The sequence below is a fragment of the Chrysochloris asiatica genome, unplaced genomic scaffold, assembly GCF_000296735.1.
Source record: "Chrysochloris asiatica unplaced genomic scaffold, ChrAsi1.0 scaffold00607, whole genome shotgun sequence".
NCBI lineage: Eukaryota > Metazoa > Chordata > Mammalia > Afrosoricida > Chrysochloridae > Chrysochloris > Chrysochloris asiatica.
In genome coordinates, this window is record NW_006409125.1 from 85788 (window position 1) to 98822 (window position 13035).

Genomic DNA, 13035 nt, shown 5'->3' on the forward strand with positions numbered 1-13035 from the left:
GTATTGTATTATTAATCGTTTGGACCTCTTTCTGTAGGTTTTGAATTGTTTCCAATGCTGTATCTATCTTATTTGATTGTTCCTGTAGTGCTTTCCTGATTTCTTCCTTATTTTGATACATTTTATAATCATATTTCTGAATTCCTTCTCAGGCATTTCCAAAGCTGCCCATCTTCCAGTATGAAGTGTAGGTCCACTTCCAGGTCATTTGCCACAGTCACTTTTTATCTCGTTTCTGTACATATGCAGATATGGTTATCTACTTCTGTTTTTGGGCATATTCAGGAGTTTTCTGTGGCCTTAGTACTCAGATGGGTGTGTATTTTGGTATTTTTTATGCTTTCTGATTGCCTCCAGCTAAATGTAATCAGGAAATGGGCTTCCCTTTTCACTCCTCTTCTTGAGAAATTTCAAGATGCCACTGTTGGTCATTTTGATGTAACTTAGGATTTAATTTTTGGCCTATTTCCTTTTTTGTCTGCCTGTCCTGCTCCACAAACCCCGTTCAGGCATTTTTTCTAGTTATAAACAGTTTAGGGCTGGCTGTGGCCATTTGGTTTTAAGTAGAAACTGTCTCTTTAAATTTTGAGGCGATCTGTGCGCATCCGTAGTAGAACCTTCTGAGGGTGGGGCTGGGGTGTCCACTAGCTCAGGCACCCCTATAGTCACCAGAATGGAGCTGGGCAGACAGCAATGGACCAAGGAACAGCTACCAAAAGAAGAGAATGTCCACACCTTTATCTCTGCAGTTCTGTCAGGCGTCCGTGGCTGCTCTGATCCTTTCCCCGCCTGGTCTCACCCAAGATGGTTGCTCCTGGAGCAGCTGAGCATCTTGAATCAGAAAACAATGGATTTCTTGCTTCTGTTACAAATTCCCGTAGGTGTAAGCCTTCCAACCTTCTAAATATTCCTTTATATGTGGATGTGGTTCAGAGTTCTGGCACCATCCCCTGAGCCTGCTTGGTCCTGTATTCTGTGTTGTTGCTGACAGAGCTCCTTACTGCACTTCCACCCAATCCACCATCTTGTTTGTTCTCTGGCTTATTTATTTTTAAGGGAAAACAGTTCTCCTTTTATTATTTTCCCCTAATGGTTTGAGTGTGACACTGTAGGAAAAAACACTAGACTGCTAACTACAATGCCAGCAGTTCAAACCCACCAGCTTCTCCTCAGAAACCCTATACAAGGACACGATGAGTTGTAACCCATTGGATGGCCCTTAACAACAACGATGGCTTTAAGGACCCCCCAGACCCAGGTCCGTGCAGCACTGGACCTCAGGTGAGATATAGGCAGAGGGCATTGCTCTGGGTGTCCACTCTGGGGCTTTGCCCACTGGCAGGTAGAAGGAACCGTGGGTGGAGCTGCCCTCTCAGCATCTGTAGCACCTCTGCCAAGCAACTCCATGGGATAATTGGAAGTGGGCTTGAAGAAGGCTGGAATATGGTATTCACACAACCAAATCATACGGTCTTCTAATACATAGCACTTATTGTACATGTTATGTGGCTCATATTTACTGTATTTACATTGGACTTTCTTACCACATAGCTAGTATTGGTTATAGACATTATAAATTTTAATATGAGAAAAATAGGTATTTTACAAACTGTGCTGAAAAGCCAAAATCAGAAAATAAAATTTGCAAGAGGTCTGAGGCAGGATGGGGGTTCAATCTGAGGTCTTGTCATCTCATGCTTCACTTTCCTCACCAGCCTCAGTCTCTGCAGCAGAATCTGTGATCCCAACCTTCTCCGTTATGACTTCGGTGAGGTCCCTGGGAGAAGAACAATGCCAATGGTTCTTATTCTTGATAGGAACAATTAAACTTTTCAATACCTCCTCATTTTATTATTATGATAATGTTTCAATTTTATTTATTTTGTTGTTACTGAGAATATACGTACCCAAACACACCACTGGACAATTCGGTGGCATTGATAACAGTCTACAGGTTGAGTAAGCATTCTCATCCTCCTTATCTGTGTTGCTCCGCCCCCATCAAATGCCCTCTAAGCGTCCTAGCTAGTCTTTTGAGCTGCTGTTGTCTGTTTGACCCCATGTAGGTAGACCTTGTTGTTGTTAAGTGCGGTTCAAACCGACTTTGAAGATCAGCACATTAACCCACAGTGCCACACCAGGAATCCAGGTAGATCTTAAGAGGCTATAATACTTGAGGTAGACATTCTTTACAAGCTAAGCTAATTGTAGGTTGGTTTTTAAGAAGACCTCAGGGGATATATTTGGTTAACAGTTTAAAGATGATCTCAGGGCAATGGTTTTAGGGGTTCATCCAGCCTCCATGGCTCTAGAAAGCCTAGAGTCCATGAAAATTGGAAACTGTTCTGCATTTCTCCCATTTTGATACCTCTTTTGAGACAAGAAGTTTCCATTGTCCCTGATCATTTACCTTGTGTCCTTGTTGAAAATCTCATCCTCATCAGAAGAATCCTTATAGTGTAGTTTCTGTGCCATGTTTTTCTTACACGTGGCTTTGAGAGGTCTACACATATCCCTGAGCCAAAGTGGCAGCCTTCTCCAGAAAAACTCTCCCTCCTAGGAGAGAGAAAGGGAACAATGAGCTCCTGCCAGTCTTCCCTGCTTTCTCCCACTGCTGCAACACTGGGTGTGCCCACCTGCATACCTGACTTTCACTGTCTGATGTGCATCTCTTGTACAGCGGACTCTGGAAAAAGCCCCTTGGGGAAAACATCCATGAAAAGCAATTAGTTATGCCTACCATTTTACATGTCTCTCTTAATACATATCTCTGGTTTTAACAGAACTCCAAATTTCTCATCACTCACAGTCCCAGTTAGTACAACCACCACAGATGTGGGGATTGAGAACGACTCCACACACCAGACTTCTAGAAGCCCTCCCTCTCTGTCCACAGGCCCAGAGGATCCCTGGGCAGACCACTGGCCTGGCATAGACAGAATTTTCAACCCCACTTACTTCCTTGACCAAGTGCCATTGTGCATTGAACAAGCTGCACAACCATACTAGGCAGCCCTCTCTAGAGACAGTTCACATCTGTCCCTTTCAGATCTGGTCTCACATGCTTCAACCTCCTAGAGGAGGAGGGAGAGTGACGGAGAAAATGCTTCTATTTTTCTAGCTGCTTTAACCAGAAACCTGATTTTCATACTGTAGGTGATCATTGATGAGTAAGTGGGATGTGAAATCATTATAAAGGTCATCATGCCTAGCATTTAAAAAACCAACAAAACTGAACAGAATAGAAAATTCCAGAGTGCACAGTGTGTACTAAATTTGCATTTGAAAAAAAAGTTGCCATCAGGTCAACTTCGACTCATGATGACCCCATGATGTCAAAGTAAAACTGTGTCCTGTAGGGGTTCCCATGGCTGGTTTTTGGAAGTAGATAGCTAGGCCTTTCTTCTGAGGTGCTTTCAGGTGGCTCAAACTTCCAACCTTTCAGTTAGCAGCTGAGCACATAACCATCCACACCACCAAGCTTGCCTTAGAATGCCTTATGTCTATATTAAGTTTGCATGTACTGAGCCATGTTATCGACATCGAATGCAGTTCACAGCCCAAGCACAATGTAACCCAAAAGGGAAGAAGCTGTCCTCCTTCTAACACCCACTAACAGTGGGATCATGGGATAAGAAAATTTCCCTTTCTCTCTCTCAGTCTGAGACAAGCTATCCTCCAAGGCCCCTCCCAGTTAAACTCTTTGAGGTTTGGATAAGGGGAATACAGTGGAGACTTGATGACCAGTAGGATGAGAAGTGACATTTTCCTGTGACTTTAAAGGAAAAAACCTCGTATATTCTACCTTCCATCGGCCTTGAAGGATACCAGCCCTCTTACTCAAAGACCAGGCAGACTTCCCCAATCTTTCCCCAGAGTTTCCTAGGAAGGCCCCTGGTCCACCACCAGCAGGAAGAAACAAGCCCAGCCTAATTCTCTCCTGTGTGCAATCCCATCAAACTCAGCATGGTTTGTGGGGCTTATTTTGCTGGAGCTAGACAAAATAACAGGATGAGTGTCTTCTGCCCAATCTTTGGCAATGCCCCTACTGTAAATTGAGGGGCTTGAGTAAAGGTACTCTAAGACACTCCTATCGTCCTCAAATTCTATTTTAGACATTGTCAGATGATGAATGTTTTGCTTTATATATTCTAACCAGAGTAAACATTTTGAAAAAAAATCCCCAGACTAATATTTACCTTTGGCATCCTTCTTCATCTTCCTTAAAGGCTGATCTATGAGAATAAATCTGTGGTGGAAGAAAGCATGCTCATGGTTACCCCTCACATCTCCAAGCATTTATTCATTCCTTTTATTTATTTTAAGCCTTCTCCACTGCTAGATGTTAACCTTTATGAGCACAGGGATTCTATCCTGTTTAGCAAGTTCTTTACTCTTCCTCTATACATAGCTTAGGATCCGGCATATATTTTAATATATTTTATTGGCTATTTTAGATAATATTTATCATATAATTCCTGATAAATGATGGATATGATCTACATAAGATCCTAAATTCTTAGAAGTAGGAAAGGAAGGAAACCTCCTTCATTTGGTTAAAATATCTGCTAAAAAATTTAGACAACAGAATTGCTTTAAGGTAAGGAATTAGGAAGCCAATTATTACTGCTACTATTCAACATTGCTTCAGAAGGTACCATTCAACACTTCAGTAGGATGTAAGTATTAGGAAAAGAGATAAACCTATCATTATTTGCATGTGAAATTAGAGACAACCTTAAAAGCTCAGGAGATCAACTACATTTCTTGGGAGTACGAGAATTTGGAAGGAGCCCTGGGAGTGCAGTGGTGAAGTGCTCAGCTGCTAACTGAAATGTCAGCAATTCAAACCATGGAAGATGTGGTAGTCTGTTTCCATAAATATTCTTGGAAACACTATGGGACAGTTCTGCTCTATGTTTTAGGGTTGCTATGGGTCAGAATCAACTAGATGGTCATAGGTACAGGTATGGGGAATGTGAGAATTTAGTGAAGTGGCTAGATAGAAATCATACAAACCTCAGCAGTTTCCTAAGCACCACCCTACATTACTTAGAACATGTAGTGGCACTGCAGTAACAGTAATAAAACAGTATCTGTGAGAACATACACAGTTATATGTACAAGATGAACAGGTGTGAGAAAGCAAATGGAACTATACCCGCATATTGAGAACATATTGGTTTGGCAGAGGCTATTTCTACATATGTATTTGTATGTGCTTTAAATATGACCATGTATCTATAGCTATGTATATCGAACAACATACATTGAGAAATCTATGTAATCTTCTTAGCCATACCTAATGCCTTAAGATGCTAAAAGCTGCTTGTCAGGAAATGAATAGATCATTATAAAATTGAACAAAAATAAGCAGAGCTAAATTCCAGTAGGCTACTGATGCAGGAGTCGGGCTGAAATATTTTAAATGAATCTATTTAGACAATATCTTACACATTGGAGAAGATGCTAAGTAAATCTAAGCAATCTACAAGATAATACTCTTATCTTTTTGCTGTATTCTTTCTCCTCAGGTTGACTGGTCACTCCATAAAAGCAGACATTTTATCTTTCTCATCACTTCATCCAACAAGGGATAGAAAGAAAGTGACTGGTGACTATATCAAATCACTGCCCTAGTTTTTGGCGGAAGAAATTTTTCTATCATGTCAACTTGGCCTTTTTAAATGTAACTTCCCAAACAAGTCTAATGGCTTGCTATCTTGGTTTCAACTCCACCAAGACTTTCGGGGAATGGGGTTCCTTTCAAAAATCCCTGGACTATACTTTGCAATACAAGAACAACGTGTACCCCAGTCCTAGTGATTAAAGAGCATTAACAAGCAGTAGTAGGTGGGAAAGTAGCTTAGATTTTCAGTTTGTGGGTTCTGAATCTATTATAAAGACAAGATGTATTCTGGAAATTTGACAAACTATTGTCCTTACCTCAAAGAGACAGAAAATTAACATCAAAATAGTCACTACCACAGTTACAGACGTTGCCAAGATGAGTTTGTGGTTATAGCCATATCTGGGAACTTCTTTTGTGAGCTAAAAAACAGGAGGAAAAAAAAAAACACTTTTAAGAACAGAGAGATTCAAAGGCTAAGAGCTAACTGTTCTGTATTCAGAACTCAATGCTTCCGGTTGAATCTAGCTTAATGGTTCATCAAGAGCATACACATTTAATAATCTTACTATTAAGCATTCTTCTTGTAGAATAATGATGTCATTTTCTTGTCTACACTAGGAATACGGGCATCATTCTCTTAATAAGTAAAGTAGGGAGTGACTATCTTAGCCAAAGCCATTTGTTAGGATCAGATATGGAGTAGGAGCGTGGCTACTCCAAAGGATTGTCCTGAACGCTGATGGAAAAGTATGGATTCTATGTTTCCAGAATTGTCCTCACCTCACTCGACTCCTGCTCTTTTTGCTCACTTTGTACTTCTGTGCTCTCATTGATATAATTCTCAGTCTTCCATCGGTCTGTATCCCAGTCTGATTTTGGCACCTTAACATCTTGCTGCTCACTGAGCAGCTTCATCAGGAGGCCTGTTCTGGAGATGAGCTTGGCACAGGCCAGTTGTACATGGGACTCAGAGCAGTCCATTTTCAAAGTCCGGATCACATGAGAAATGAGCCTTCCCACATCATTGTTGCGGATGAGGGACCGCAGTTGCTGGTTAATTGGATTTCAAATTGATCACCTGGGGATGAGAGCAATGGGAGAGAGGCGTCTTTGTCTTCAGGCTTGGAGGGTCAGTGCCCATGTTATGGTACTCTCACTGTGTTTCATTGGTTTGTTTAACAGTTGGCATTAAGTTGTCAGCAGTCACACAGAATCTGCAGTGGAAGGATCCTTATGGGCAAACATTTCAGGGGTAGTCTCATCTGGCATAATAGCATTGTGGATAGTAGTGCTCTCTGCAGGTTCTGACAAAAGTAACTCTGGAAAGGGATTTTCTGGAGAATTCAGGCCTCCTGAAGAAGAAAACACTTCTCTTGGAAGGGAATTTATGAGGCTCCTCAATGCAGGGAAAGCAGGTCTCTTTCTAAGCATGAGCTTATGGAGGGAACCTCTTTTTTTGAACCTTTGACTTGTTTGACCTTTGGTCTTCTATGAACCATACGCAAGCGAGATTTATGGAAGATGTAATATTTTCCAGAATGTGATAATTTTTTAGGAACCTCCATATTCTGAACTCTAGCATTTGCATCTTCTAGCACAAAAATGCTGTAGGTCAAGTCTTTCGGTTGGTTTCGAACTTCAGGCGGGTCTTTTGAAGGAGGCAAGGTGGAAGGCATGCCCTTTGAGTACTGTTTTAGGAAAGATGAGACTACTGTCTTATGGCTCTTGATGAATGATGACTCTGTGTCGAAGGAGACTTCCCCTAACTTCCGCAGCCCCTGTACCTGATTCAGTTGTTCCAGTCCCCTCGATGCTGGCATCCTGAGCCTTCTGGTTTTGGGGGTGTTCTCCACAAATGACTTGGCCCTCTGTTTCTTATTGATGTTCTCATCTTCAATTGCTTTGAAGTGCCTTTTCTTCATGCCCCTTAGCCTCTTGAGGACTCTGTTTACCCTTTGTAGTCTTTTCCAGACACCTGTTCTCTGCATCTTTGCCAGATGGTTTTCCCTGGGCTGAGCAGTTTCCAATTTTTGGAGAAAGATTTGGCGTTTAAATTTAGCATCTAAAAGGTTGGGTTGCATAAGCATGACTATTTTTTCTTTATTTTTAACCTCATCGATTTTTTCTTGAATTTCTGCATCTACTAAATTTGCTAGAAAATAGAGACTCATCATTTTATTTTTGTAAATTGCATTTTTGTGTGCAGACTTAAGAGAGGGATTCCCTGTGTTGTTTTGCAAAGAATCCAGGGCCCTATCTCTGTCTTGTACCTTTGAAAACAACAGTTTAATGAATGGTAATAGTATTGATTCTAGATTTCCTCAGAGAAATAAGGCAATATGTAATTGAGGGCACTAATAACAGCACTTTCATCATTAATGTCTTGCGGCTCATTCAGGACAGTTGACAAATTGACACCGCTTTTGTCTAAGGATGTTTTCTCCGGCTCAATAGCCTTCTCAGTTCTTCTTCCGGGCTTGTAGTGCCTTCATGAATGTTCCTTCTGTTGCACAAAGTGATGCTTCTTCACCTGTCAAAATAGAAGAGACTACGTTTGATCATGTAAGACTGGTGAGATGGCTTTTGTCAATACGTAGCCATATATCCCAGCTGAATAAATTAGGAGTCAACAAAAATTTGAGGAGAAAAATAAACCCAGATTTATGTTCCTAACTAGCAGCAATGTTCCATTATAAGTGTGTCTACTATGTCCATCCTGGTTCTTTGGAACAAGAGGCTACCTACTTGCAACATTCCATAGAGTGAAAGATACTAACTCTATTTAGGATTATAGAGGCTTGGTGGGACAGTGGTGAAGCATTCAGCTGCTAACCAGCAGGTCGATGGTTCAAACTCATCAACTGCTCCAGAGGAGGAAGACATGGCTTTGTGAACTTTGTGGGGCAGCTCTCCTTTGTCCCATATGGTTGCTATGAGATGGAATTCACCCAAAGGAAACAGGTTCTAATATAGGATTTTTCTAATGGTCTCCAAGGGTCAACTGGTCAGTACTTAATAAAAGTCCACAGCTGGGAGACAAAGATTCTCCCATTTAGCTAGACCTATCTGTCATTTCTCCTCAATATCTGTATGCTACATAATGCCCTGCTTCTGATGCAAAGGAAGCTATCTTCTCTCCACTTCTGTGACCTCACATTCTTGTTGCCATCACACAGGACTGCTTTCAATGACAAGAGTTCTGAGAGTAGGAGGGGCACAGCTGCTAAAGTGCTCCTGGGCTCCTGGGTCCTCATCTGAACATGTCCTTTTCAAACCACCTACCCAACTCTCTCCCTTGGTCCCTGCTGCCATATATCCTAGCTACTTAGCAGAAGGGTTGATGTGTCTACAATGGATTGTGCACCCTGATTCTTTTCCTAAAATTGGCCTGAGCTCTGTGGTGTAGTAGGTTCAGAGAAAATCCCCCCTTTGGTTTTGCTAAGATGCTTAAAATTTTACATTTTATTTTGTTGTTGTTGACAATATACATAGCAGGACATACACCAATTAGACCATTTCTACTTGAGCAATTCAGCAGCATAGATGGCATTCTTCAAGTTGGGTGACCATTCTCACCCTCCTTTGCTGAGTTAGTTGTTCTCTCTCATTAGAATAACTCACGGCCACCTAAATTTCCTATCTAATCTTTCAAGTTTCTGTTGTCAATCTGACCCCAAATATATAGTTCTTAAGGAGCTCGTGTGGCACAGTAGGATAAATACGGGGCTGCTAACCCCAAGGTGGGCAGTTCAAAACTACCAGATGTTCTAAGGGAGAAAGATGAGGCTTTCTGCTCCTGTGAAGAGTTAGAGCCTTGGGAACCCTCTAGAGGGTCACCATGAGTCTGAATTGATGTGATGGCACTGTGTTGGGTTGGGTTTTGATTTAAACTGTTCTTAAAAGAGGCTTCTCCTCAAGACAGGCATTCTCTACTAGTTAAGCCAAACTACTGGTGTTAGGATCAGCACTAGACTTCAAACCACAAGGTCAGCAGTTCAAACCCACCAACCATTTCCTAGAACCCTATGCATAAGTCGGAACCAACTCAATGGCACTTAACAACAATAACAATGTTTGGTTTTAAGAAAACTCTAAGAGACCTTTTTTTATTTAAGTTTTGAAGCATGTCTCAGGGCAACTGTTTGGGAGTGTTTAACCAGTTCCCATGAGTCTAAAAACCTAGTTGTTGTTATATGCTGTTGAGTCACTTCTGACTCATAGCGACCCTGTCTAGGGTTTCCAAGGAGTGACTTGAGAGCTTGCACTGCTGACCCTGTGGTTAGCAGTCAAGTGTGGATCCTATAGCACCACACCTAGAGTCCAGGGGAATTTGAAATTCTGTTCTGCATGTTCATTGTTCATTTAAATTGTATAATGAAGCAATTTAGACTCACTGCAATGAGTGGCATTTATCAGACATTCATTGTCACAATGCAGCTTGACTGTCTTGCAGACAACTTCAATGGCACTTTTAAATTGGCAGAGACAGCAGGCCATGTGACTAGGTAAGATCCTGTAATGGAAACAAGGAGAATTAAACTAATAGTAAAGGAACTACTTAAGTAGATACAAAGCAGGCCAAGGCCACAGGGTTGTGAAAAAAAGGTGATTTTTTTTTTTTTTTTAATTTTGGTGAAAACATATATAGGATATATACCCATCCCATAATTTCTACATGTATGAGTATAATTCAATACCACTGGTTACAGTCTTCAAGCTGTATCACTTTTCTACCTTTTCCTACCCAATGTTTCACCAACAACTTAGATTCACTACCCCTAAACTTCTCATCTCTACTTTCTAGTTTCTGTTGTCAATTGGATCTCATATAGTTACTTCATTAAAAGAGTGCAGTGCTCATAGTGGAACATCCTTTACTGATTTAGCTACACTATTGTTTAGTTTAAAGATGACTCCAGGGAATAATTTCAGTTCAGGGTTTGAAGATTTTTCTCAGAGTGATAGATTTGAGGTTTCCTCAGATAGGTCAAGTCTGGATTCTTTAAGAATCCTGTTCCAGATTTTAACCTTTTTGATCAGGATTCACCTACTAATTCTTTGATTAAAGTGTTCAATAATGGCAGCCAGTTAATAGTTTTATTGCAGTTAAATTCCAAGAAGGAATTTTTGGAGTGGCCACTTGGGTGAGAATCAGTTGGCCAGGAGTTCTCTTGATTATGGTAAATAAATAGAAGGGAGGATAAAGGTGCCCAACAGAATAGTAAGGATGGCAGTGGGTGTGCCTAGGATGACGGGGATGGAGATTAGAATTGGGTAACATTGATCTGTAGCTTAATCCAGAAGTATTTCCTCCTAAACTACACTACTGAAGAATTCTGATAATGAGCTCAGAGATGGGAGTTGCTTTAAGCTCTTTGTGGCCTTGGTGGCACACGGCTACAGAAAGTGATAGCAATCTGCATCATCCACTAATCATCATGAAAACAGAAGGCAGAATCTTATTACCATGGATGAACTGGAGTCCTGGCCTGGAACTGTAGGATAAGCACTGGACTGCCAACCACAAGGTTGGCGGTTCAAACCCACCATCCATGCCTCAACCCTATACAGGGTCACTATGAGTTGGAACTGACTCAGTGACACCTAACAACCACCACTTTGTATAGACTAAGTGAGAGAGCTGGTTGAGGATGAAACGTTTGAATATCTGGAGAAGATGGCATCTTGAAGACAAGTGATGGGTCAACTTTGGCAGATGCCACGGGAAGTTAAGAAAGATGAAGCCAGACTAGTGACCATGGACTCTGACGTGGTGACGAGAGTCAAGGAGGTGCGTCTCAACTAGCTTAATAGCAACTGTGTAACCTGCGCTGGTGGAGGGGAGATGGCACAATTTAAGCTTCAGTAAATAATTATGAAGCAAGATGTCACAGCAGGGTGCTACAAAAAAAAAAAAAATAGCTGCAAAAAACAATACAAAATAAAAACTTAACCCTTACCTGACACCATATGTGAATCATAGACCTAACTATAAGAGCTATACAACTCCTGGGGAAAATCACAGGACAAAATCTTTGTGACTCTGTGTTATACCAATATTTCTCAGATTAGACACAAAAAGCAGCACACCGTATAAGAACAAAAATTGCTAAATTAGAGTTCTTCAAAATTATTCACTTCGGTTCTCCAAAAGACACTTTCAAGTAAATGAAAAGGCAAGATACAGCCTGGAAGAAAATATTTATGAAACACATATCTAGGAGAAGGGATATGTATCCAGAATATAGAAAGCACTCTTGCAACTCAAAAAATTAAGGTCACTATCCAATAAAAAATGGCAACAGATTTAAACAGACACTTCATCTTCATTAAAGAAGATGCAAATGGCAAATAATAGACACTCAACATCATCAGCTATTACAGAAATGCCAATTAAAATCATAATGAGATACTATTATATACCTACCATATGTAGGTATTAATAGTATATAGATTTGCACTGAGCTGCCACTGTAAAACACAAACAGCACATCTTATTTGTAAATAACTTATTCTGAAATGTACAGAAAAGGCAAAAAAATAAAGACTGAAATGTAAATATCAGATAAAATGCAAGCAGTTGTAATACTCATTACATTCCTGGTAGAACAAAATGGTCAGCAACTTTTGAAAACAGTTTATTCATTTCTTGTAACATTAAATGAGGGGGCTGCAAAAAAGAAAGAAAGAAATCCCATCATCTTTTCATTTCATTTCCTCACAAACTTTTCAAGCCTTCTCCTTTGCACTCAGCATGTGACATAGCAAACCCCCTCCTAGGTGCTGATCTCAAAGAAATGAAAACGCATGCTCACACTAAGACCTCTGAGTGCTTGCACCAGCTTTCTTCACAATAGCCAAAAGGTGGAAACAACCCAAACTGTCCATCAGCTGAGGACTGGATAAACAAACAGTGGCATTTCCATACAAGTGGACACTGCTGTTGTTAAGTGCTGTGGGGTCAGTTTTGACTCATAGTAACACTGTATAGTGTTTCTGATACTTCATAGGAGTAGAAAACCTCATTTTTCTTCTGTGGAGTGGCTGGTGAGCTCGAACTTCAGACCTTATGGTTAACAGTCTAGTGTTTATCAAATGGAGTCACCACACTCCCACGTGGATTGCTCCTCAACAATAGAAAAGAATGAACTGCTGATAGATGCATTAACACGGACAAATCTCAAAAGGATTATGCTAAGTGAAAGAAGCCAAACATCAAAGGCTATATCTACTACATATCTACTATATAACAGACAGGAGTCAGATAGGTGGTTGCCAGGGGCTGGTTGTAGGAAGAGGGAATTAATGGTTAAAAGGCACATGGGACCTTTTGGAGGTGACATAATGTTCTAATCTTTATTGTGGTGGTGGTTACACAAAAAATATTTTAGAAGGGTGAATTT

The 13035-nt window shown here is 40.7% G+C and overlaps 1 pseudogene; it reads right to left on the minus strand.

The window, feature by feature from the left end:
- LOC102841081 overlaps window positions 1-13035 on the minus strand; it is a 37859-nt pseudogene that overhangs the window by 14005 nt on the left and 10819 nt on the right.